Here is a 27,904-nt window from a genome sequence, read left to right on the forward strand (position 1 = left end):
TAATAACTTTATTTTCATTTTTACCACATAAATGCCACACAACTTTCCCCTATTTTATTCCTGGACGCCTCTGGGCCACGGACCGGGTTGCCGCCGCTGTGACACCGTCCCCCATGGAAGTCGACGGGCCCAGTACTGAGTACCCCCAGGCCTCGCGGGGCACTCCATATATACTTTTGTTATGTATAATTTGTTTTTTCTGTTATGTTTCACCTGCCTATTTGTTTTCATTATTATTATGTTTTATTATAGTACACTGATGAAGGTCATTAAAGACCAAAATGTTTGTTGTGACTACTGTATGTATTTCACATTAAATCCATTCACCTCATCTATCAGAGTGTGCCAAGTCTTTGATACTACGATTAAGGGTTTGGGAACCTACTTGAGGCACCTCCCCCACTGGGTGTGCTAGCAATTTCATTTTTTACTGATTTCTATATACACTTTAAATTGACAAAAAGACTCTTCTCAGTGCTGATGTGGGTGTATTTACACAGAGCAGGAAGACTAAATGGCACAAGACATCTAGTTCTCTGGTGATAATCTCCTGCTGATAAAACACTGATGTTATTGAACCTGCAGTATGCAGACCAGTAAGCGACACATCACTGGAATTAGGCTATATGTCCTCAAATTATACTTCTCTCAGATTAAATACCAAATCCTGATAACAGATTCCCTTTGAGGAAAAATTGATACAGGGCTAGAAATGAGCAAATAAATAGTGGAATGGAACTATGCACAAATTTTAAAAAATCCCCTTTGGTCAAATTCATATTTTTTGTAATTCCTTTCCAAGCAAAATCAGAAAAATGGCTGTTGCTGGGTTTCATTTTTCTGAAACGTAAGAGGTCAGCAAAATGTAAAAAAGAGTATCCTTAGGCTATGTGCCCACGTACCGTTTTAAACCGGACACTCAAAACCGGACTCCTTCCCAGAAAACATGAGTTTTTTTCCGTGCGATTTTACCACGATTATGTTCGCGATTTTCGCGTGCGAAATTCAAGCACTTTCCAAGCGATTTGAAGTATCGCTTGGAAAATGATTGACAGGTTGGTCACACTCGTCAAGCATAGTGTTTGACAAGTGTGACCAGCTTTTTACTATTGAGGCCACCTATGCGGCATCAATAGTAAAAGCTAGAATGTTAAAAATAATAATAAAAAAAAAAAATCGGGGTATATTTACCTTCCGACGTCCCGTGCTGTCTCAGCGACGCTGCCGTTCCCAGCGATGCCTTGCGAGACCTGTGATGACATTGGTCTCGCATTGCTATAGTGATCTCACGAGACCGCTAGAGTAACGCGAGACTACGTCATCACAGGTCCTTGCCGCAAGGCATTACTGGGAACGCTGAGGCCCGGGAAGGCTGCGCGTGATGCCGGAAGGTAAGTATACCCTGATTTTTTATTTTTTATTCTTTTTTTACAGGGGTATGGTACCCATGGCCTGGAGGACAGTCTCCTCTACTCCACACAGTGGGTACCATCCGCACATGAGACGCTTAACTTTGCGCACCGTGGGCATAGCCACATGCGGGAAGTAAGCGGTTCTCATGCATTCCTATGGGTGCGGAATTGCGGCAATTCTTTGCGATTCCGCAAAAAGTATGAGCATGCTGTGTTTTTTTCCGCGATGCGATTCCGCCGCGGAAAAAAGCCCAGCATTAGTACAGCATGTGCAGAATGCCATAGGAATGCATGGGGTGCGTTCTGTACGAGTTTTGTAAACGTTTTCACACCGAAAATCGCGGCAAAAACGCTTAAAAATCGCATCGTGAGCTCACAGCCTTATAATCACTTCTCTGGGCCTTCTGATCTTGACCGATACCCATCCGTTCTTCCGGATTGCCCTCAGTCTCCCTGAATTCCTGGGCCTCACTCGCTAGGTCGAAATGTATTGGTTTTCTAGGCTTTGGAGGGTTCTGCATATGACTGCAAAGGCTTCAACCTTTACAGGCTCATATCCAGAATCTCCTAGGGCATCGCAAACCTAGAAATCTTGCCTTAGCAAGCAAATAGACCAGAATCAGGCCAAGGGGCAAGGGAATCACAGACATGGAAAAGAGGACCCAGTGTAAAGTTTGGCCCCTGTGCACCGAAATCTGATGAGCAGAAAACTTCACTAAAGGTATCAATGTGATTAGTGCTATAAAAGCCGTGTCATTACGTTACATCTCAAAATTGCTGACATATTCTCTTTAAACAATGAAAGATACCCACAGTATGATGTCGCCCACAGCTTTCAACACAGTCTGATGGCCCTTACAGCTCCCTATACACAGTATTATTCCCCCACAGCTTTCTATACATGCTATGAAATTCCAAAGATCCCAATATACAGTATGATATTCCCACAGCTATTTACATACAACATGATGCTCCTAATGTTCCATATGTATAGTATGATTGCATCCACAGCACCTTACATACAATTTGATGTACCTACAGCCCATTATAAACAATATGATGCCCTTACACTTCTCTCTATATATAGTATGATGGCATCACAGCTCCCTATATACAGAATGATGGTTCTTACAGCTCTCTTTACAACTTATGATGTCTCCATACACACGTGGTCAAAATTGTTGGTACCCCTCGTTTAATGACAGAAAAACTCACAATGGTGACAAAAATAACTTGAGTCTGACAAAAGTAATAAAAAAAATCAAAAAACTATGAAAATGAACAAATGAAATTCAGACGTTGCTTTTAAACCATGTTTCCACAGAATTTAGAAAAAATAAAACTCATGAAATAGACCTGGACAGAAATTATGGTACCTTTCTACATATATAATCGCCAGTGGCTGCTGTCCCCGAATCCCATAAAGCACTGCGGCCACGAACTGCACCTGCGCAAATGACATACACGTCTCTGCTATTCCCACGTACATAGGCCTTATCATTTGACTACAGTGCTGCAGCACAGCCAGAAGTCAGACTCCGCCCACACATGTCACTTAGCACATGGTCCTGACGTCATCACAGGTCCTTCAGCCCAGCTGCCATCAGTGCCAGTGAGGCTTGGAAAGCAGACAGGAAGTTTATGATCACCTAACATCTGGTGTGTAAGTCCTGACAGACTTGGGGCTCCCTCTGCTCTATTAAATGTCTCCTCCGTTGCAGGGTTCATAAATAGCGATGGCTACAGGTGAGTGTGGAGGTCTGCAGCCACCGTACTGTGGAGTCTCCCCACCTCCTCTGCACACGTCGTGTACAGGCTGTAATGTGGCTCCATCATAGTGACCGGAGGACTCCTTACTGTGCACTGTCAGCACAATAGGGACTGTACAGGTCTGTGCACAGCAAGGAGGCAGTGTGAGAGTGACAGACAGTGTCATAGAGTGTAGGTGTCATAGACTGCGTGTGTGTATCTTCTACATATATAATCGCCAGTGGCCGCTGTCCCCGAATCCCATAAGGCACAGAGGCCATGAACAGCGCTTGCGCATGTGACATACACGTCTCTGCTATTCCCACTCAGGCATAGTAACAGCCGCGTCATTACTACGCATGCACAGGAATAGCGGTGATGTGTATGTCACTTACGCAAGCGCAGTTCGTGGCCTTGTGGCCACGAACTGCACCCTCAAATAGTAGCTGTGGCAGTGGGGCGGCCCAACACTCCTCACAAACTACACCTACCCTGGTGCCAGCGTCAGCCCTGCCAACCCTTCATGTCTCCTGGTCACTAAACCAGCAGCAAGACTACAAATCCCAGCATTTTGTGCCCGTATGTTGTCTTCCTGCCTTCAGTCGCGTTTTTTACATAGGTTGATTGTCATGATGACAAAATAGAGATGCATGCCGGGATATCTAGTTTGTTTACGTTTGACATAACCACAGCCCGTGGACCAGCAGAGGGAAATGTCTTCCTCAGCCTGGCAATGACTAATGTCACCGAGTCACGTCCTCTCTGAGTGGAGGAAGCAGGAAACTTTGCAGTGCATGCCGGGACTGGTAGTTTTATCACGTTATGAATACACCTACAGCAGCCCTTACTGAGTCCGCGGTGTGAGGTGAAGGCAAAACTGAGAGCGGGAGAGCTGTGGCCTGAGATGATATATACCAGGAAGGTGTGTATATGTACAGTATATGTGTGTATGTATATGTATGTGTGTGTGCATATGTATATATAAGTGCGTATGTGTGTGTGTGTGTGTGTGTGTATATATGTATGTATGTATATATGTGTGTGTTACTGTGAATGTGTGGGGAATATCGGTGACATTTATGTTTTACTTGTGCAGCCGCGGTAATAGCCTTACAGCCACGAACTGCGCCTGTGCAATTGACAGATATACGTCACCTGTTAATTTCACCGCACTCTCGAAATGATAGCAATGGACCTATTTCTACTAACTTAATAATTGGTTGCATAACCTTTTGAAGCAATCACTGCAATCAAGGCTTGGACAGAAATGATAGTACCCTTAACTTAATATTTTGCTGCACAACCTTTTGACGCAATCACTGCAATCAAAAGATTCCTGTAACTGCCAATGAGACATCAGCACCTCATGACAGGTATTTTGGCCCACTCCTCAAGAGCAAACTGCTCCAGTTGTCTCTTGTTTGAATGCTGCCTTTTACAGACAGCATGTTTCATCTCTTTCCAAAGATGCTCAATAGAATTTAAGTCAGGGCTCATAAAAGTCCACTTCAGAATAGTCCAATGTTTTCCTCTTAGCCATTCTTGGGTGTTTTAGCTGTGTGTTTTGGGTCATTATCCTGTTGCAAGACCCATGACCTGTGACTGAGGCCAGGCTTTTTGACACTGGGCAGCACATTTTACTCTAGAATCCCTCGATAGTCTTGAGATTTCATTGTACCCTGCACACATTCTAGATACACTGTGCCAGATGCAGAAAAGCAGCCCCAGAACATAGCAGAGCCTCCCCCATGTTTCACAGTAGGTGTTCTTTTCTTGATATGCTTCATTTTTCCATCTGTGAACATAGAGCTGATGTGGTTTGCCAAAAAGTTCCATTTTTGTTTCATCTTTCCATAGGACATTCTCATAGAAGCTTTGTGGCTTGTCAACATGTAGTTTGGAAAATTCCAGTCTGGCTTTTTTATGTTTTTTTTCAACAATGGTGTTGTCTCCCATGAAGTCCCCTTTGGCTCATACAACGACGGATGGTGTGATCTGACACTGATGTTCCTTGAGCTTGAAGTTCACCTTTAATCTGTTTAGAAGTTTTTCTGGGCTCTTTTGTTACCACTCGTATTTTCGGTCTTTTTGATTTGTCATCAATTTTCCTCCTGCAGCCACGTCCAGGGAGGTTGGCTACAGTTCCATGGGGCTTAAATTTCTGAATAATATGTGCAATTGCAGTCACAGTAACATCAAACTGCTTGGAGATGGTCTTATAACTTTTACCTTTAACATGTTTGTCTATAATTTTCTTTCTAATCTCCTGAGACAACTCTTTCCTTCGCTTCCTCTGGTCCATGTTGAGTGTGATAAACACCATGTCACCAAACAGCACAGTGAGTATCTGTAGCCCTCAATACAGGCCCACTCACTGATTTCAAGATTGTTGACACCTGTGATGCTAATAATTTGACACTTCTTGATTTAACATGTCCCTTTTGTCACATTATTTTCAGGGCTACCATCATTTCTGTCCAGGCCTATTTCAAGAGTTGCATTTTTTAAAAAATTCTGTGGAAGCAAAGCAATGTTTAAATTTCATTTGTTCATTTTCATAGATTTTTGATTTATTATTACTTTTGTCAGATTCAAGATATATCTGTTACCATTGTGGGTTTTCTGTCATTAAACGACGGATACCTACAATTTTAACCACGTGTGTATATCCCGATATATATTATGATGGCCCCTTAAGTTTCCTATGTACAATATGATGGTCCCTACATCTTCCTATATTTAATTTAATGGTTCTAAATCCTCCTATAAATACTATGGTTTCTTCAAATTCCCTTATAAATAGCATGATGTCACCACAGATTCCAATATACAGTACGATAGCCACCATCCAACTATACATAATATGATGACATCGCAGCTCCACATATACAGTTTGATTATCCCACAGGTCTCAGTTAAGTGTGAGGACTTCACAGATCACTATAAACAGTATGATTTCCCTATAACTCACTACATACAGTATGCTGCTTCCTGCTACTTCCAGTAGGTGGCACTAGAGTTCTAGTCCTCTTCCTCTGAAGAGACTGTTTGCATATTTCCCAGAGGAGCATTGCGACTTTAAGTTTCCTCATCTAGGCATGCTTAACATGTCACTCTCCGTAAGGAGAAATGTTAATACTTGGATCGCGGTCAGACGCCCCTCACACAGCCAAACCAGATCTCGCACTTTGCACTGATGAGGGGCAGTACCAGGATACCTAGTGTCTGCAAATTGAGGTTCTGGCTTGGCTTTTATCCTAAGTCATGTGAAAAGGCTCGTTAAAGGGTCAACATTGACTTTCAGGATTGCTACTTCTAATAGGTAGCACTAGAGTTCTAGTCCTCTTCCCCTGAAGAGACTATACAGCATGATAGCCCCACAATTCCCTACATACATTATAATGGCCCCTGTACATTATAGAGTACGATGCTCCCTAAGCTCCCCTATACACAGTATGATGTCCACAACAGTCACCTCTCACAATCCCCGTAATAAAAAAAAACTTAAGGTTACACCCACCTGATTCCCTGACCATCGCCGTCAACTTTTCTCACTCGTATACAGTGGGCTGGCACTGTGACATCAACGTGCCTCCTGTGCTAAAATGCTGATGTCTCATAAGCTGCAAACCTAATGCCTTTGAAAAAAAGAGAACAGTTAGCAAAGCCAGCATGTTCTGTTCAGGTTCTTATATAGTGTATTGGCTCTGTGAATTTAAATATGGCTTATTGTATTTATGGCTATCATATTACTATTATGAAAATAGGGCATCATTATATTAAGGTAATGTATTTTGATCAGAAACATTGGGTCTTCGGTACAGAAATTAAAGAGTAAGATTAACTTTGTCTGTAACTGGTATCAACTATGTCATTAGAGAACTAATATCTTTATATGAGCAATTCTCTTCCATATCAAATGTTCATCTATTCAAATTATACCACAATGAGAATAGAAAACACTTTGGAAGCATGATCTTCATGTAATAAAGCTACAGACTGTATTGATGGTCCTGGTAAATTATATATCTTGGATGATCCATACAATAACCAGTGATACAGAGTTCTAAAGAAGAGGTGATAACAGTAGAACAAATAGAATGATAAATATGGTATAAGAACAAGTTTTACTTAACACCTTAACGACCGCTGATACGCCTTTTAACGGCAGTAGTTAAGGGTACTTTAACCACACCGCCGTTAAATAATGGAGCTGCGGAAAAAGTGTATAGTACCCTCCAGAGTCAGATTTTCTTTAGGGTCTTGGCTACCGGGGGTAGCAGAGATCCCAGAGAACATGATTCGGGTTGGTTTTTACCGACCCCGGTTTTGAGATCGCCGTTATTAACCGTATAATGGCGACTTAAAAAAAATCTGATGTGCCACTTAATTTCTCTCTCCTCTGATGTGATCGCACATAAGAGGAGAGAGAAATAGGGTCCCCGATCCCCCTGGCATTCCCAGTGCTCCTCGGCCCGCGTGTTTTCCCCCATGGGCACCGCCATCTTCTTCTGGGAAAAAAATGGTGGACACATGCGAAGTTTGCCACCGAGATCTGATGGCCGGCACCCGGCAACAATAGGAAGATTTTTCCTATTGGTTCATTTTGGTCACTGTGATAGACCCTATCACAGTGATCAAAATAAAAAAATAGTAAATAAACCCTGCCTTTATCACCCCCATAGTTAGGGAAAAATAATGAAATAGAGAAAATATATTTATTTTCATTTTTCCATTAGGGTTAGAGTTAGGCTAAAGTTAGAGTTAGGGTTATGGTTGGAATTACAGTTTGGGCTGGAATTAGGATTAGGGTTGGAATTAGGGTTGGGTTGGAATTAGGGTTAGGGTTGCGATTAGGGTTAGGGTTGGGATTAGGGTTAGGATTAGGGTTTGGATTAGGGCTAGGGTTGGGATTAGGGTTACGGGTGTGTTGGGGTTAGGTCTGTGATTAGGGTTATGGTTAGGGTTGGGATTAGGATTAGGGTTGTGGTTAGGGTTAGGTTGGGATTAGGGTTAGGGTTGTGGCTAGGGTAATGGTTAGAGTTGGGATTAGGGTTATGGGTGTTTTGGGGTTAGGGTTGTGGTTAAGGTTATGGTTAGGGTTGGGAATAGGGGTGTGTTGGGGTTAGGTTTGTGGTTAGAGTTATGGTTAGGGTTGGGATTAGGGTTAGGGGTGTTTATAGGTTAGGGTTGGAGTTAGAATTGAGGGGTTTCCACTATTTAGGCACATCAGGGGGTCTCCAAACGCGATGTGGCGCCACCATTGATTCCAGCCAATTTTGCATTCAAAAAGTCAAACGGTGCTCCCTCCCTTCCGAGCCCTGATGTGTGCCTAATCAGTGGTTTTTCCCAACATATGGGGTATCAGCGTACTCAGGACAATTTGCACAACTACTTACGGGGTCTAATTTCTCCTGTTAGCCATGTGAAAGTAAAAATTTAGGGGTGAAAACATCATTTTTGTGGAAAATATATGATTTGTTCTTTTCACGGCTCTACGTTATAAACTTCTGTGAAGCACTTTGAGGTTCAAAGTGCTCACTGCACATCTAGTTAAGCTCCTTGGTTGGTCTAGTTTCCTAAATGGGGCCACTTGTTGGGGGTTTCTACTGTTTAGGCACATTAAGGGCTGTGCAAATGCAACATGACGCCCGCCGACCATTCTATCAAGGTCTGCATTCCAAAACGGCACTCCTTCCCTTCCGAACTCTGCCATGCACCCAAACAGTGGTTCCCCCCACATATGAGGTATCAGCGTACTCAGGACAAATTGCACAACAACTTGTTTGGTCCAATTTCTCCTGTTACCCTTGTGAAAATAAAAAATAGCGGGCTAAAAAATCATTTTTGAGGAAAAAAAATGATTTTATATTTTCACTGCTCTACTTTATTATTGTTATTTATTATTATTATTTATTTATATAGTGCCATTAATTCCATGGTGCAGTACATGGGAAGGGGGTTTACATACAAAGTTATAGATATCGTTAACAGTAAACAAATTTACAATGACGGACTGGTACAGAGGGGAGAGGAACCTATCCTTGTGGACTTACATTCTACAGGATAGTGGGGAAGAGACAGAAGGTCAGGGGTGCAGCAGCTCTGGTGGTGATGAGGCGGCAGCTCAGGCGGTGGTAAGGCGGCAGATTGGTCATTGCAGGCTGTTAGCTTTCCAGAAAAGATGGGTTTTCAGATTCTGTTTGAAGGATCCGAGGGTGGTGGATAATCGGAAGTGTGGAGGCATGGTATTCCAGAGGATAGGGGATATTTGGGAGAAGTCTTAGAGGCGGTTGTGTGAGGAATGAATAAGTGTGGAGGAGAGTAGGAGGTCTTGGGAGGATCAAAGATTATGTGAGGGAAGATATTGGGAGATTATTTCAGAGAAATAGGGAGGGGACAGGTTGTGGATGGCTTTGTAGGTCAGCGTTAGTAGTTTGAATTGGATTCGTTGGGGAATTGGGAGCCAATGGAGGGATTTGCAGAGGGGAGAGACAGGGGAGTAGCGAGGAGAGAGGTGGATTAGTCGGGCAGCAGATTTGAGGACAGACTGGAGTGGTGCAAGAGAGTTAGCAGGGAGGCCACAGAGGAGAGTGTTGCAGTAGTCAAGGCAGGAGATGATGAGAGCATGTACAAGAGTTTTAGTAGATTGAGGACTGAGGAAGGGACGGATTCTGGAAATATTTTTGAGTTGGAGGTGACAGGAGGTGGCAAGAGTTTGGACATGTGGTTTGAAGGACAGGGCAGAGTCGAGAGTTACTCCGAGGCAGCGGATTTCAGGTGCTGGAGAGAGTGTGATGCCGTTTACCATAATAGATAGATCAGGTAGGGAAGATACGTGAGATGGAGGAAAGATAATGAATTCAGTTTTGTCTACGTTGAGTTTTAGGAAGCGAGAGGTGAAAAAGGAGGATATGGCTGATAGACACTCTGGGATTCTGGACGGCAGAGATGACATCTGGGCCAGAGAGGTGGATCTGAGTGTCATCTGCATACAGGTGGTACTGGGAAGTCATGGGACTTTATGAGTTGTACTAGGCCAAGAGTATAGATGGAAAAAAGTAGGTGCCCCAAGATAGAACCTTGGGGGTCTCAAACAGAGAGGGGGCGGGATGAGGAGGTAGTGTGGGAGTGGGAAATGCTGATTGCACGGTCAGAAAGGTATGAGGAAATCCAGGACAGGGCAAGGTCTTTATGCCAAGGGAAGAAAGAATCTGTAGCAGTAGGCAGTGGTCAACTTTGTCAAAGGCAGAGGACAGGTCAAGAAGGAGGAGGATGGAGAACTGTCTGTTAGCTTTGGCTGTGAGTAAGTCATTAGTAATTTTGATCAGAGCAGTTTCAGTGGAGTGGTGGGGGCGGAAGCCAGATTGCAGGATGTCAAGGAGGGAGTTAGATGCGAGGTGGGAGGAAAGTTGAGCATGGACATGCTGTTCGAGGAGTTTGGAAGCAAATGGGAGCAGTGATATGGGGCGATAGCTGGGCATAGCAGTTCGGTCAAGGTTTGATTTTTTGAGGATGGGTGTTATGGTGGCATGTTTGAAGGCAGAGGAGAAGGTACTAGAAGTTAGGGATAGGTTGAAGAGATGGGTTAGGGCTTGTATGATCATGTTAGTGAGGTTGGGGAACAGGTGGGAAGGGATGGGGTCAAGTGCACAGGTGGTGAGGCGTGATTTGGAAAGAGAGATGAGCAAGCTCTCCTTCAGTGATGTTGGAGAGGGAGGTTATTAGGGAAGGGCAGAGGTCTGGTATGTGGAGCGTTGGGGTGGTGGAACTGTAAAGGTTTGCCTTGTTTGGTCGATCTTGTTTTTGAAGTAGGTGGCAAAGTCCTCAGCAGAGATGAGGGGAGTTGGAGGTGGCAGTGGTGGGCGGAGGAGAGAGTTAAATGTGCTGAACAGTTGTTTAGGGTTGTGGGATAATGAAGATACAAGGTTTGTGAAATAGGTCTGTTAAGCAGAGGTGAGGGCTGATTTAAAGGCAAGTGTAGCGTGTTTGAAAGCAGTGAAGTCATCTGGCAGGCGTTTTCTTCCAACGCCGCTCCGCGACCATGGATGCTTTTTGAAGTTTTTTGGTGAGGTTGTTGTGCCAGGGTTGCCTATTGGTTTGTCACACTTTGCCATGCATGAGAGGAGCGACTGAGTCTATGGCTGATGTGAGGGTGGCGTTGTAGATAGCGGTGACACTGTCCGTGTTGTGGAGTGAAGATATGGAGGACAGAGGTAAAAGAGAGTCTGAGAGTATGTGGATGTCTAGCTTTGCGAGGTTTCTGCAAGGATGTGCTAGTGGCTGGACATGGGGGCAGGTGAGGAGGACAAGGATGAGAAGGTGAGTAGATGGTGGTCAGATAGGGGGAAGGGAGAGGTTGTGAGATTAGATAGGGAACAGAGGCGGGTGAACATGAGGTCTAATGTATGTCTATCTGTGTGGGTGGCTGTGGAGGACCACTGAGTAAGCCCAAAGGATGAGGTAAGTGACCTGAGTTTGAAGGCTGCTGGCTGGTGGGTTTCAATGGGGATGTTGAAGTCCCCCAGGATGATGGTGGGGATGTCAGAAGAGAGAAAGTGGAGGAGCCAGGTGGAGAATTGGTCGATGAAAGCAGTGGCTGAGCCCGGTGGTCGGTATATGACAGCCATTTTGAGATTAGAGGGAGAGTAAATGCAGACAGAGTGAATCTGGAAAGAAGGGACGATAAAGGAGGGTGGGGGTTGGATAGGGTTGAAGGAGCAGTGTTTAGAAAGGAGGAAACCCACTCCTCCACCTTGTCTGATGCCAGGGCGAGGAGTGTGGGTAAAGTGGAGGCCGCCATAACTCAGTGTGGCTGGGGAGGCCATGTCAGGGGGTGTCAGCCAGGTCTCAGTGAGGGCCAGGAAGGAAAGTTTGCGGGAGGTAAAGAGGTCGTGGATCACGAGGAGCTTGTTACAGATGGAGCTAGCATTGCAAAGTGCTCCAGAAAGAGGGTGCGAGAAGGAGGGGGTCAGTGGCACAGGTTTTAAGTTTGAGGGATTGCCGTGGTTTCTCCTGGTGTGAGAAAGATAAAGGTGGGGATTAGTGGGATGTATGAGGCGGGGGGGCCAGGATGGGGGGATATGTCACCAGCAGTGAGGAGAAGCAGAGAAAGGGAAAGCAGGTGGGTGAAGGAGAGTGATTGTCTTGTATTGTATTTTAGTAGGAGAGGTCTGAGGTTAAGGGGTATGTCTGCAGATGAAACGAGGTAGGGGGTAAGAGAGAGGGGGAGATTGTTATTTGGTACAAGGTTACAGGGGTTTGGGGATAGCGAAGGAGAGTGAAGATTAGTGGAGCAAAAACGGTGATGGCAAGTGTGAGCATGGTTGAAGGGCAGGGTTAAAGAAAAAATAAAGCAAGTATAGTAAGAAAGCAATGGTTAGTCTTACCATCTGACCGATTTCTGGACTATTTCTGGTATATTTCTCATCTATCACTTTAAATATGTCACTTCAAATGATGTCACATCTGACCAAGGTCATATCTGACCTGCTATCTTCAACTTATACAATTCAAATGTCCATGAAATGAAGCCAGGTGAGGGAGGGAGGAGGATGGTTCACAGCAGGGGGCGATTAACAGATGGCAGTTAATGGGACATTTGACTAGCATCAGAGTTGAAGAAAGAGGTAGGACAGGATGGGCAGATAAGACTAGGTGTGAGGAGCCTATCAATATACATTAAGTCAATTTGAAGTATGATACATGGAATTAAAGTCAGGGGAAAAATCAGAGTACAGACATCAGAAGTAAAAACAGAGGGTGAACAATGCATGAGGCTACATTATAAACTTCTGTGAAGCACATGGAGATTCAAAGTGCTCACCACACATCTAAATAAGTTCCTTAAGGGGTCTACTTTCCAAAATGGTGTAACTTGTGGGGTGTTTCCACTGTTTAAGCACATCAGGGGCTCTACAAACGCGACATGGCATCCGATCTCAATTCCAGACAATTCTACACTGAAAGGCAAACAGTGCTCCTTCCATTCCAAGCCGTGCCGTACGCCCAAACAGTGGTTTACCCCCACATATGGGGTATCAGCTTATTCAGGAGAAATTTCACAACAAATTTTGTTCTTTTTCTCTTTTTACACTTGTGAAAATAAAAAAAACTGGTTCTGAAGTAAAATGTTTGTAAAAATGTTTGTTAATTTTTCCTTCCACATCACTTCAGTTCCTGTGAAGCACGTAAAGGTTTAATAAAACTTCTTGAATGTGATTTTGAGCATATTGAGGGGTGCAGTTTTTAGAATGGTGTCACTTTTGGGTATTTTCTGCCATATAGACCCCTCAAAGGGACTTCCAACGTGAGGTGGTCCCTAAAAAAAAAGGTTTTGTAAATTTTGTTGTAAAAATTAGAAATCGCTGGTCAACTTTTAACTCTTGTAAATTCCTAACAAAAAAAAATTGTTTCCAAAATTGTGCTGATGTAAAGTAGACATGAGGGAAATGTTATTTATTAGCTATTTTGTGTCACATAACTCTCTGGTTTAACAGAATAAAAATTCCAAATTTCAAAATTGCTAAATTTTCAAAATTTTCAAAATTTCCATTTTTTCACAAATAAACGCAAAAATTATCAACCTAAATTTACCACTAACATGAAGCCCAATATGTCACGAATAGACATTCTCAGAATCGCTAGGATCCGTCGCCTATGTTATGTAACGACTGATCCTTTAATGGTCCTGGATTTACAGCACTTGTGATATTCTTTGGGATGTATAGGATGCTGCTATATACCTCTGCTGTTATAGTATGCTGTTCCAGAAGGACACGCAAGGTCGGAAACATCCATGCTTCTTTTGCTCCAAGACCTTCACACTGGCGGAAAGGAATTATTCCATCGGGAACAGGGAGTTGCTAGCGATGAAGTTGGCCTTTTCGGAGTGGCAACACCTCCTGGAGGGGGCTCACCACCCTTTTCAGGTGTTCACCGACCACAAGAACTTGGTATATTTGCAGACATCCCAGCGGCTAAATTCTCACCAGGCCAGATGGTCCTTGTTCTTCTCCCAGTTCCACTCCACATTCCATTTTCTCTCCAGAGAGAAGAACTTCCTGGTCGATGCTCTCTCCCGCTCTGTGGTGTCATCAGAGGAGGAGGAGGAGCCTTGGCTGATTGTCCCATCCGGGAGCCTGAGGGCCGTGGCTCCGGTCGCCCTTGTCCGTGTCCATCTGCGACCAGAGATTCTCTCTTGGGCTCTCTTGTCCAGGGTGGGTGCACATTTCGGGACAAAATGTACCTCTAAGCTTCTGGCGAAGATTTACTGGAGGCCGCATATGACCCGTGATATCAGGGCCTATATTCAGGCGTGCGTCTCTTGCGCCCAGAATAGGTCCCCTCGGCAGTGGCCCGCTGGGCTACTTTACCCCCTGACGGTAGCAGACAAGCCCTGGGAGAAGGTCGGTATGGATTTCATGGTGGGACTGCCCAAGTCCAGTGGCAGCACGGTCATTTGGGTTGTCACCGACCATTTCTCCAAGATGGTGCACCTGGTACCTCTCTCCCGGTTACCTTCTGCACGGGGCCTGGCAGCATTGTTCATTAAGCACGTTTTCTGTCTGCACGGCATGTCGGACAAGATTGTCAGCGATCGGGGTCCCCAGTTTGCATCTCGGTTCTAGAGAGAGCTCTGTAGCCTGCTCAGCATTGAGCTAAATCTCTCCTCGGCCTATCATCCCGAGAAGAACGGCTTGGCCCCGGGTTACAGCCGTCACCACTTGTAGCCTTTGAAGCAAGTGTTCAATCTCAACTAGCCTCTGGTTGAACAACATGTGATGATGGGTCCCAAATTCTTCTATGGACCCACTTCTCCTCTGCCGTCCGTACCTAATGACATTACCATGAAATGCCAACTGTCAGTATCTTGTGGCTAGCAGGCCCACTAGCATTTCGCCAGCCCTGGTCCTGGCACACCTCCTTGTCTCTTCCAACCTGTCTGGTTCCTGGCTTTCAAGTCTGAAGTATGTAAAAACCCCAGCGGTGAAGACTGCTTCCTGAGTTTGGGGCTTGGTAGTTCTGGGAAAGCGTCCAGTTCTGGACTACAGGCTCCTGCTACCTCTACTATCACGCCAGCTTCCTCTGGCTCCGATATTCCTTCAGTCATTCCCTCAGGAGTCTTGCATCATTCTGTCATCTTTAGTTGCCCACAGAGCATGTAATAATTCCTTTTGGAGTGTTATTTGTAACAAAAAATGAACCAAAGAGCAAGTAATACTATATATGGATGAGCAAATTAATACAGAAACATTTTTCAACTCTTTTTTAGACTGTTATATAGCAAGTAAATGTACAACAGAGCACTGTTAAATATTAATTATTATTTATGGATTTATATTCTTTTTACACTCAGTTCTGTACCGAGCAGATTGCTTTTAGCTGACAGATTACTTCTGTAAATTTAGCTCATGGTAAATGTCAACCCCATATATAGAGACCACGTGCTGTCAGGGACATATATATATAATATGGCTACAAGAGGAAGGGGGGTCGCTCTCTTCTTCACTTCCATCAGTCACACTCCAGGGACATCTTACTCGGACACTAAGTTGAATGAACAACTGGTATGTAACTTAATCACCACATGTGACTTCAAGAGAAGCTTGTGACAGAGACAGACTTAAAGTACCATTCAGGATCCCAGGAAAGAAGCATGCAAACTTTGATATGGGGACATTTATGCACATTTAATCAAAGTACATTTGATCAAAGTATGAGGCAGTTATAACATGGATGAATGTGACATGCGTCTCTATTCTCTTCATACAGGTAACCAGCTTTTTCAATCTCTGCTCTGAATCAACTCCTGTGTGTCTCCACTCCATTCAATGTCAGCAAGCAGTTAATCCTGAATGCTACATATGTGTTATCAACTATGCAAGCTTATACCTGGTATGTAGTTATTTCAACTTACTCTGCTTGTCCCCTTATGTTGTGAGGTCAAGAAACTTTTCAAAGTGCTTTATGATCCATGTAGTGCTGGACAATTGTTTATCTGACCACAACATTTATTAGGTCCTGCTGTCTCAATTTAGTTTGATTAACGAGAAGAGAGAGAGCAAAAAAAAGGAGATCAGGGGACATTTATGCACATTTAATCAAAGTACATTTGATCAAAGTATGAGGCAGTTATAACAAGACAGTTAGACAGGGCAGGAGACAGGTAAGACATTTATATACATCTCTCCCCTGTAAATTTGGATTACAACAAATATATACCATATGCATCTGTATAATTTATATCCTGGCCGCTACATTCATACACATCCACCGCCCTGGCATTAACTCTCTACACTCCATCCATATCGGCCCCTCACTCCTTTCCTCTCCTATGTATAGCACTCACGCTCTTTTCACATTGCTAAATTGCACAGATCCAGTCAGTCCCACCATCCAACATAAGAGACACTCTCACAAATCACGTAACCATCTGCTCACTCTTTTTATCCTCCTTCTCCTAGTCGCAGGAGGCATTGCTCCCAACCCTTGTCCCCCATGTTATAAAAAAGTCAAACCCCCCAAATGCTACACTCAGAAACCCCTCTAATCTTATTAATATTTAAGGCATTCCATCTGTCTCTCTTAATTGTGCCCTTTGGAATTCTTGCTCAGTGTGTAACAAACTCTCCTTCATTCATGACTTCTTCCTTTCTAATTCTCTTAACCTTCTGGCTCTTACTGAAACCTGGATCCAGCAGTCAGACACTACCGCTCTTTCATATGGTGGAATACACTTCTCTCATACCCGAAGATCAGACAATAGAGCAGGTGGAGGCGTTGGTCTGCTCCTATCACCAAAATGTACCTTTCAGGTTATACCTCAAGTACCCTCACTCGTCTTCCCTTCTTTTGAGGTCCGTGCCGTCAGACTCTACACCCCATCTCCATGCGAGTGGTGGTGGTATATCATCCTCCTGGCCCCTCCCATCAGTTCCTGGATCATTTTGCCATTTGTCTTCCACATTTTCTCTCCTGTGACATCCCTACCCTCATCAAGGGTGATTTCAACATCCCCATTGCTCTTCCCCTCTCCCCATCTGCTACTCACATTTTATCTCTAACCTCCTCGTTTGGCCTTTAGCAGCTTACTAATTCTTCAGCGCATGAAGACGGAAACGCCCTCGACATGGTCTTCTCTTGGCTTTGTGCAGTGGATGATTTTGCAAACTCTCCTCTCCCGCTCTCTGACCACAACCTTCTTTCATTCTCTATCAAGAACTGCCAGTGTTATGAGCTCATTTTCTACTCCACCAGTTGAGAGTTCTCCTTCCATTCTCCTTCTGGTGGTGACAGGAGGTAGTGAGGTTGGTTTAAGTGGTAGTGATCTACCACCTGATGAGGAGGATAACGATTGGATCTCTGGAGTATCAGACTGGATATAAGACAACCGACGCCCTATCCTGGTGCTGGTGATTCAGTCAGCTTCTCAGGTCTTGGACTTCAGCTCTCTTCCAGTTTTCTCAAGCTAAGTTTGTTTTTTGCTAATGTTCACACTTGCGCTTGTTGGTCAATTCAGTTTCTTGTGTGGTCAGCTTGCCCCTGCTGGGGCTATGCTGAACTTCCACTCCTATTTATCTGTATTTGACAATTTGCCTTTTGTCCCTTTTTAGATTGGCCTCTTTTTGCTCTGTTTCAGAATATTTCAGAGTGCTGATATAGTGGGAGAAGTCTAGTGACTTTAGGGTTAATTTTGCTATCAGACGTGTTGGACAATATTTTGGTAGGGTTTTTTGGCAGATTGCAGACAGTGGCTTTCCTTTCCTGTCTTTTCTATTTAGTTGGGCCCCATCGCTTGCTCAGCCTATTTTCCTGCCTGCCTGCAATCTGCATAGTTACCAACCTCTCTGGTTTTCTTGGACTTAGCTTTTTGTTGTTCCTCCTCGGTGACCCATTCATAACAGAATCACCAGCCATACCACAGATTCTAGGGTACTCAAAAGCAGGGAAAGATTGTTTAAGGGAAAAAGAAAAAAAAAAGTGTCAGAATTTTTTTTTTTGTATATTTTTTTCCTCTTTTTTTTTCTGGGGCCGTAGGAGGATTTTTTTTTCCTAATGAGATTAAGCAATTGTCTGATCGTGTGCTGCTGAAGTGCAGGGAATTTCCACCTACCTCATTTAGTCACATGCTGCTGAACCTAAGATTCCTACTCCTGATGTGTTTTCTGGGGATCGGTCTAAATTTCTGAATTTTAAGAATAATTGTAAATTATTTCATGCCTTGAAGCCTAATTCATCGGGGAGCTCTGTGCAGCAGGTTAAAATTGTCATCTCCTTGCTGCGCGGCAATCCCCAGGATTGGGCGTTTTCTCTGACACCTGAAAATCCTATTTTGACTAATGTGGATGCAATTTTTCAAGCCTTTGGGTTATTGTATGATGAACCTAATGCCGTTGATCAAGCTAAAGAACCCTGTTGGCATTAGACCAGGGTCAGGATCCTGCAGAGTTGTCCTGTCAAAAATTCCAAAAGTGGGCGGTCCTTACTACATGGAATGATAGTGCATTGGTAGCTCTCTTTCGGAAAGGTTTGTCAGAGACCGTAAAAGATGTTATGGTGTGATTTCCTGTTCCTTCTGGTCTGGATGGCTCTATTTTATAAGCCATTCAAGTTGATTGGCGTTTACATGAACGTAAAACTACACAGGAGGCGCTGCCACCTTTTGAACAAATGTCTGAACCTATGCAATGTGATGGGGTTTTGTCTAGGGCACAACGTCGGGAGTTTAGAAGGCATAATAAGCTGTGTTTTTTCTATGGAGACGCCTCTCATACTATTTCTGTCAGCCCTAAATGAGAGAAACGTTTTGCACACACATTTGCTGCGGGCAGTATACAACCTAAGTTCCTTTTGGCAATTACTCTGATCTGCTCCTTGTCCACATTTTCCACAAAGACTTTTGTGGATTCAGGAGCAAGCTCTGAATCTGATGGATTTGGACTTTGCTAAACATTGTGGTTTGTCCATGATGCCTCTGCAGACGCCTATTCCTTTGAGGGGTATTGATGCCACTGTTTGGCGGAGAATAAACCTCAGTTTTGGACCCAGGTGATAATGCGAGTTGCCCCAAACCACCAAGAAAATTGTAAATTTTTGGTGCTGCATAATTTGCACAATACTATTGTTCTGGGGTTCCCCTGGTTGCAAATTCATAACCCAGTTTTGGATTGGAAATCTGTGTCTGCGGTGAGTTGGGGTTGTCAGTGTGTTCTTAGGGACGCTCCTGTTTTCTCCACCTCTCCTCAGCCTCATGATATTCCTGATTATCTGGCTGATTTCTCTGATGTATTTAGTGAGAGTAAGTCTGCGTCTTTGCCTCCTCATAGGAGTTATTACTGAGCAATTGACTTGATGCCTGGGTGTAAATTTCCCAAGGGTCGGCTTTTCAACTTATCTGTACCCGAACATGATGCTATGCGATCCTACATTAAGGAGTCATTGGAGAAGGGTCATATTAGACCATCCTCATCACCTTTAGGTGCTGGGTTTTTTTTGTGGCCAAGAAAGATGGTTCATTAAGACCATGTATTGATTATCGTTCCCTTAACAAGATGACGGTTAACTATCAGTACCCATTACCTCTGATGTCTGATTTATTCTCCAGAGTTAAGAGTGCCTGCTGGTTTACTAAGCTTGACTTCAGGGGGCGTATAATCTTATTCGCATCAAGCACGGGGATGAATGGAAGACGGCGTTTAATACTCCGGAGGGACATTTTGAGTACATGGTGATGCCTTTTGGCCTCACTAATGCCCCTTCTGTCTTCCAGTCCTTTATGAATTATATTTTCCGTGACTTTGTGGATAAGTTTTTGATCATTTATCTGGATGCTATTTTGATCTTTTCTAGTGATTGGGATTCCCATGTGGAACATGGCCGGACTGTGTTCCGGATTTTGAGGGAGAATTCCCTGTTTGTTAAGGGATCGAAGTGCCTCTTTGGTGTACAGAGGATTTCATTTTTGGGATTTATCTTGTCTCCATCGACTATTTAAATGGACCCGGCAAAGGTACAGGCCATTTATGATTGGGTTCAGCCTACTTCTTTGAAGGCTCTCCAGAAGTTTTTGGGTTTTGCTAATTTCTATCATAAATTTATAGGTAATTTTTCTAGTATTGTCAAACCACTGACTGATCTGACCAAGAAGGGAGCTGATGTTCTGAATTGGTCTCCTGAGGCTGTCTCAGCATTTCAGGAGCTTAAGCGGAGATTTTCTTCAGCTCCAGTTTTACGGCAACCTGATGTCTCACTTCCATTTCAAGTGGAGGTAGACGCTTCTGAGATTGGTGCAGGAGCTGTTTTGTCCCAAAAAGACCCTGTGACTTCTAAGATGAATCCCTGTGCCTTCTTTTCTCGAAAGTTTTCCCCATCTGAACGCAACTATGACGTGGGGAATTGGGAATTGTTGGCCATGAAATGGGCATTTGAGGAGTGGAGACATTGGTTGGAGGGAGCTAGACATCAATTTGTGGTCCTCACTGATCACAAGAATCTGATTTATCTGGAGTCAGCTAAATGCTTGAATCCTAGACAGGCTAGATGGGCCTTGTTTTTCACGCGTTTTAATTTTGAGGTCTCTTTTCTTCCAGGCACTAAGAATGTTAAGGCAGACGCCCTTTCTAGGAGTTTCTTTGCTGATTCTCTTAATGTGACCGAGCCTCCTACTATCCTAGGTGAGGGGGTAGTTCTTTCTGTCATTTCGCCCGATTTGAGACGCGCCCTGGAGGAATTTCAGAAGGATAAACCTGAGCATTGCCTGCTATGAATAGGTCACCGAGGAGGAAAAAAGCAACACACCCTAAGTCTCAGAAAACCAGAGAAGTTGGTAACTATGCAGACTGCAGAGCCCTGATCTTAACACACAACTAGAAGCAGTCGTGGAGCGTGCCTACAGTGGTCCTGGACGCCTCGTCACAACCGGAGAGCTAAATAAGCCTAAAGTAAGAAAGGAAAGGGAAAACTAACTCCCCAGAGCAGACCCCAAAGGAAAGACAGCCCTCACACATGTATTGACGGTGAAGCAAGATGAAAACACAAACAAAGGCAGAAAAATAGGCTGAGCAAACGATGGGGCCAAACTAACTTGAAAGGACAGGAAAGCAAGCATACTGTCTGCAATCTGCCAAAAAACCCTACCAAAAATAATGTCCAACGCTTCTGATAACAAAATTAACCCTGAAGTCACTAGACTTCTCACACTATATCAGCACTCTGGAATATTCTGAGACAGAGCAAAAAGAGGCCAATCTAATAAAGGACAAAAAGGCAAATTGGCAAATACAGAAAAATAAGAGAGGAAATTCAGCACAGCCCAGCCGGGCTGGCTGACCACACAAAAACTGAGTTGACCAACAGGAGCAAGTGTGAACATTAGCAAAAACAAACTTAGCTTGAGATGACTGGAGCAGAACTGAAGTCCAAGACCTGAGAAACAGACTGAATCACCAGCAACAGGATAGGGAGTTGGCTGTCTTATATCCAGTCTGATACTCCAGAGATCCAATCACTATCCTCCACGTCAGGTGGCAGACCATTACCAATTAAACTAACCTCACTACCTCCTGTCACTACCAGAGGGAGAATGGAAGGAGAACTCCCAGCTGGTGGAGCAGAAAATGAGCTTATAACAGTTGCCCTATGGGAAGATTGAATGATTCTGACCAGTGGAGAAAGAGAGTGATGTCTGACGTCCATTGCTCCGCATTGGCTGGTCATCCGGGTATTTTTGGTACCAGAGGTTTGGTGAGTCAGTCGTTTTGGTGGCCTGCCTTATCTCATGATGTCAGGAATTTTGCACAGTCCTGTGGGACTTGTTCTCGGTCTAAATCCTGTTCTCATTCTAGTGGGTTGCTGATGCCCCTGCCGGTGCCCAAGAGGCCATGGACCCATATCTCAATGGATTTTAATTCTGATCTTCCTGTCTCTCAGAGAATGACTGTTATCTGGGTGATTTGTGATAGATTTTTGAAGATGGGCCATCTTGTACCACTCCCAAAGTTGCCATCTACCGCTGAGTTGGTGCCCTTGTTTTTACAACAGGTGGTTCGGTTACACGGGATTCCTGAGAACATTGTGTCCGATAGAGGGGTCCTGTTTGTTTCCAGATTCTGGAAAGTCTTTTGTTCCAATCTGGGAATTCAGTTATCCTTCTCCACCGCGTTTCATCCCCAGACCAATGGGCAGACTGAGAGAACAAACCAGACCCTGGAGTCTTATTTAAGATGTTTTATATCTGCTGATCAAGATGATTGGCTCTCATTTTTGCCCTTGGACGAATTTGCGATGAACAAAAGAGCTAGTTCTGCCACTTTGATGTCACCCTTTTTCTGTAATTTTGGGTTTCATCCTCGATTCTCTTCAGGGCAAGTGGAATCTTCGTCCTGCCCAGGTGTGGACACTGTGGTCGTGAGAATGCAGCAGATATGGGACCAAGTGGTGGATAAGTTGTCACTCTCTCAGGAAAAGGCTCAGCGTTTTTCCAACCGGCATAGGACCATTGGTCCCCGGTTTAAAGTGGGTGATATGGTTTGGTTGTCGTCTAAGAATATTCCTATGAAGGTTGCATCTCCAAAATTTAAGCCCAGATTTATTGGACCTTATAAGATTTTGGAGATTCTTAATCCTGTTTCTTTCGATTGGCTCTTCCAGTTACGTTCAAAATCCATAACGTATTTCACAAGTCACTGTTGAAGAGGTTTGTTGAGCCAGTAGTTCCTGTGGCGGCACCTCCTGACCCTGTATTGGTTAAAGGCAATGTGGAATATGAGGTAGAGAAAATATTGGATTCTCGTTTGGTTAGACGGAGACTCCAGTATTTGGTCAAATGGAAGGGTTATAGCCAGGAGGATAATTCTTGTGTCTCTGCCTCTGATATTCATGCCAATAAATTGGTTTGTGCTTTTCACCGGGCCCATCCTGATCGGCCTGGTGGCATGGATGAGCGTTCGGTGACCCCTCCTCAAGGGGGGGGTACTGTTATGAGTTCATTTTCTGTTCCACCAGTTGAGAGCTCTGCTTCTGTTCTCCCTCTGGTGGTGACAAGAGGTAGTTAGGTTGGTTTAAGTGGTAGTGATCTGCCACCTGATGAGGAGGATAATGATTGGATCTCTGGAGTATCAGTCTGGATATAAGACAGCCGACGCCCTATCCTGGTGCTGGTGATTCAGTCTGCTTCTCAGGTCTTGGACTTCAGCTCTCTTCCAGTCTTCTCATGCTAAGTTTGTTTTTTGCTAATGTTCACACTTGCGCTTGTTGGTCAATTCAGTTTCCTTTGTGGTCAGCTTGCCCCTGCTGGGGCTATGCTGACCTTCCACTCCTATTTATCTGTATTTGACAATTTGCCTCTTGTCCCTTATTAGATTGGCCTCTTTTTGCTCTGTTTCAGAATATTTCAGAGTGCTGATATAGTGGGAGAAGTCTAGTGACTTCAGGGTTAATTTTGCTATCAGACGTGTTGGACATTATTATGGTAGGGTTTTTTGGCAGATTGCAGACAGTGGCTTTCCTTTCCTGTCCTTTCTAGTTAGTTGGGCCCCATCATTTGCTCAGCCTATTTTCCTGCCTGTGTTTGTGTTTTCATCTTGCTTCACCGTCAATACATGTGTGAGGGCTGTCTATTCCTTTGGGGTCTGCTCTGGGGCAGTTAGTTTTCCCTTTTCTTGCTTTAGGTTTATGCAGTCCTCCGGCAGTGACGAGGCGTCTAGGAACATCGTAGGAATGCTCCACCGCTACTGTTAGTTGTGTGGTTAAGATCAGGGATCTGCAATCTGAATAGTTACCAACCTCTCTGGTTTTCTGGGACTTAGCTTTTTGTTGTTCCTCCTCAGTGACCCATTCATAACATGCCAGGCCGCTCAGGTCACCCCACTGTCCATACTTATAGAAACATACAGGTCATTAACACCCAGAAACTTATGAAGAACTTGCAGTCTTCATTGTCCCCTATCTCCTCCCTCTCATATCCTGATTCTGCAATGAAGCATTACAATGAAACACTTCAAAGTGCCCTGGATGAATTTGCACCTCCCATACATAGAACACCACAACACGGCGACAACCCTGGCACACCCTGCAAACACGTTTCCTGCAGCGTTGCTCCAGGTGCACTGAACGTCTGTGGAGAAAATCCAATCTACACGAAGATTTCATCCATTATAAGTTTATGCTTAGAACATACAACACTGCCCTTCACCTCTCAAAACAAACCTATTTCAACACGCTCATCACCTCACTGCCAATAACCCTAAATGTTTCTTTGACACTTTTCATTCTCTACTCAACCCAAGAGTACAGGCCTCAACTTCGAGCTGACGATCTGGTCAATTACTTCAAAGAAAAAATTGACCAGATCCGATAGAAAATTATCTCCCAATCACCTCATGCTATGCACTGTCCTCCCTCCCCCAGTGCATCTAGCTCACTCTCTGATTTTGAACCAGTCACAGAAGAAGAAGTAAGCAGGCTCCTTGCATCTTCTCGCCCAACCACTTGCAACAGTGACCCATTTCCGTCACATCTCCTCCAGTCCCTTTCCCCTGCTGTCTCCCCTCACTAACTAAAATATTTAACCTATCTCTCTTCTGGTATCTTTTCCTCCTCATTTAAGCATGCCATCATACATCTACTGCTTAAAAAACCATCCCTCGACCAAAAATGTGCCACTAACTATAGATCTGTCTCTAATCTTCCCTTCATCTCTAAACTCCTGGAATGCCTGGTCCACTCCCATCTTATCCGCTATCTCTTTGATAACTCTCTTCTCAACCCTCTCCAATCCGGTTTCCGCTCTTTACACTCTACTGAAACTTCCCTCACTAAAGTCTCTAATGATCTACTAACAGCTAAAACAAATGGCCATTACTCCATGCTTATTCTCTTGGATCTCTCTGCAGCATTCGACACTGTGGATCACCAGCTCCTCCTCACTATGCTCCGTTCCATTGGCCTCAAGGACTCCGTTCTCTCCTGGCTCTCCTCCTATCTCTCTGACCGCTCCTTTACTGTATCTTTTGCTGGTTACTCCTCCTCTCATCTTCCCCTTACTGTTGTGGTTCCTCAAGGATCAGTCCTAGGCCCCCTCCTCTTCTTTTTGTACACTGCCCCTATTGGTCAAACAATCAGTAGATTTGGTTTCCAGTACCATCTCTATGCTGATGACTCCCAATTATACGCTTCCTCTCCTGACATCACGCCTGCCTTTCTAGAAAACACCAGCGATTGTCTAAAGGCTGTGTCTAACATCATGTCCTCACTATAACTGAAGCTGAACCTGTCAAAGACTGAATGCCTTGTGTTTCCTCCTGCTACTAATATACCTATACCTGACATTGCCATTTCCGTTTGTGGTTCCACTATTACTCCACAGCAACATGCCCGCTGTCTTGGGGTCATACTTGACTCCGAGCTTTCCTTTGCCCCCCCACATCCGATCACTGGCTCGCTCATGTTATCTGCACCTCAAAAACATTTCTAGAATTCGACCTTTTCTTACTTTTGACTCCGCAAAAATTCTTACTGTTTCTCTTATTCATTCTCGGCTTGACTATTTCAACCCCCATCTAATCGGTCTCCCTCTTACCAAACTACCCTCCAATATGTCTTGAATGCTGCAGCCAGGATCATATTCCTCCCCAGTCATTACTCCGATGCCTCTACCTTGTGCCAGTCATTACACTGGTTGCCCATCCACTCCAGAATCCAGTACAAACTTATTACCCTCACCCATAAAGCTCTCCATGGCTCAGCACCACCCTACATCTCCTCCCTTGTTTCAGTATACCACCCTACCCGCGCCCTCCGTTCTGCTGATGACCTGAGGTTAGCATCCTCAATAATCAGAACCTCCCACTCCTGTCTCCAAGACTATACACGTGCTGTGCCAATTCTTTGGAATGCACTTCCCAGGTCAAAATGATTAGTCCCCAATCCCCACAATTTTAAGCGTGCCCTGAAAACGCATTTATTCAGACTGGCCTACTGCCTCATCACATTAGACTAGACTAATCTATCCCTGTGTGGCACAGCCCAAAGTTTTACCATAACCAGGTTCCCTGCATCATGTTCCCACATGCTTTATGCATCCATTAGCCCTCTGTGTCTGTACTGTTACACACGTAACATTATGGCTGGTCCATACAATCAGGGCAATTGTTATCACCCACCTTTTGTGTCTACCTTTTTCCTCATATATTATAAGCTTGCAAGCATGGCCCTCATTCCTCTTGGTATCTGTTATGATCTATGTGATTATTGCTATGCTGTAATGTCTATTGTCTGTACAAGTACCCTATGAAATGTAAAGTGCTGCGGAATATGTCGGCGCTATAGAAATAAAAATTTTTTATTATTATAATTATTATTATTATTATTATTATTATTATTATTATGTAACTATTTTATCTATTTTGTTTTCCTGCAATGATCTTTTTTGGTGGAAGATCCAATAAATCACTACATTTTTTTATAAGAAACATTGAGATATTTTCTTTAGAGTATCACATCTGGTGACAAGTCCAGAATAAGTAAATATACAAAAATAAGTATTTTTTAACAATCATGCAATACTTTATGGATAAGTAAATGAATACAGAAAATATTTCAATTCTTTTTTAAACTGCTTTATAACACCAAAATGCCCCACAGAGCAATCAGCTGTATATGGAAGAGAAATTGAATACAGAAAAATGTTTCAACGCTTTTCGGATTGTTATATAGAACCAAAATGTACCACAGAGCACATACTGTAATTCTCTGAGTGAGTAATTGAATCCAGGAAAATGTTTTAGTTTTAGTGTTTTTTGGAGTGTTATAAAATAGTGAAATTTTCTGCAAAGCATGTAATACTCTGTGGGTGAGTAATTGAATCCAGAGAAAGTTTCAATGCTTTCAATGGATTGTTATATAACATTGAAATATACCAATGAGCACTTAATACTCTATGGTTGAGTAACTGAATACAGAAACATTTTCACTATTTTTGGAGTGTTATATTACATCAAAATCTACTATAAAGCACATAATGCTCTATGGGTGAGTAACTAAATGTAGAAAACAATTTCAACAATCACCACATTTGTCTAAGAATTAAAAGTGCATTTATCTGCTGCTACACAAAGAAAATGTACGGTATAAACTCGCGTATAAGCCGACCCGTGTATAAGCCGACCCCCCCTAATTTTGCCACAAAAAACTGGGAAAACTTATTGACTCGCGTATAAGTCTAGGGTGGAAAATGCAGCCGCTACTGGTAAATTTTAAAAATAAAAATAGATACAAATAAAAGTAAAATTATATGAGACATCAGTAGGTTAAATGTTTTTGAATATCCATATTGAATCAGGAGCCCCATATAATGCTCCATACAGTTCATGATGGGCCCCATAAGATGATCCATACAAAATACACCCCATATAATGCTGCACAAAGGTTAATAATGCCCCCATAAGATGCTCCATAGAATAATATGCCCCATATAATGCTCCATAAAGCTTATGGCCCCATAAGATGCTCCATAGATTATGCCCCCATAAGATGCTCCACATATTATGCCCCCATAAGATGCCCCATAAGATGCTCTATAGATAATACCCTCATATCCTGCTCCATAGATTACACTGTGTGCAGAATTATTAGGCAAATGAGTATTTTGATCACATCATCCTTTTTTACACATGTTTACTGCAAGCTGTATAGGCTTGAAAGCCCACTGCCAAATATGTAAATCAGGTGATTTGCATCTCTGT

General features: G+C 43.7%; 1 long non-coding RNA gene across 2 annotated transcripts in view; it reads left to right on the forward strand.

The window, feature by feature from the left end:
- The first annotated feature begins 3,001 nt into the window (after nt 1-3,001).
- Nucleotides 3,002-27,904, forward strand: part of LOC141085621 (uncharacterized) — a 384,296-nt gene continuing 359,393 nt past the window's right edge. For both annotated transcript variants that reach the window (XR_012231339.1, XR_012231338.1), the window contains exons 1-2: nt 3,002-3,071; nt 15,936-16,058. This is a non-coding gene — a long non-coding RNA (uncharacterized lncRNA). The remainder of the gene's footprint in view (nt 3,072-15,935; nt 16,059-27,904) is intronic.

The sequence above is a fragment of the Dendrobates tinctorius genome, unplaced genomic scaffold (assembly GCF_039654945.1).
Source record: "Dendrobates tinctorius isolate UK_male_01 unplaced genomic scaffold, ASM3965494v1 ptg000028l, whole genome shotgun sequence".
NCBI lineage: Eukaryota > Metazoa > Chordata > Amphibia > Anura > Dendrobatidae > Dendrobates > Dendrobates tinctorius.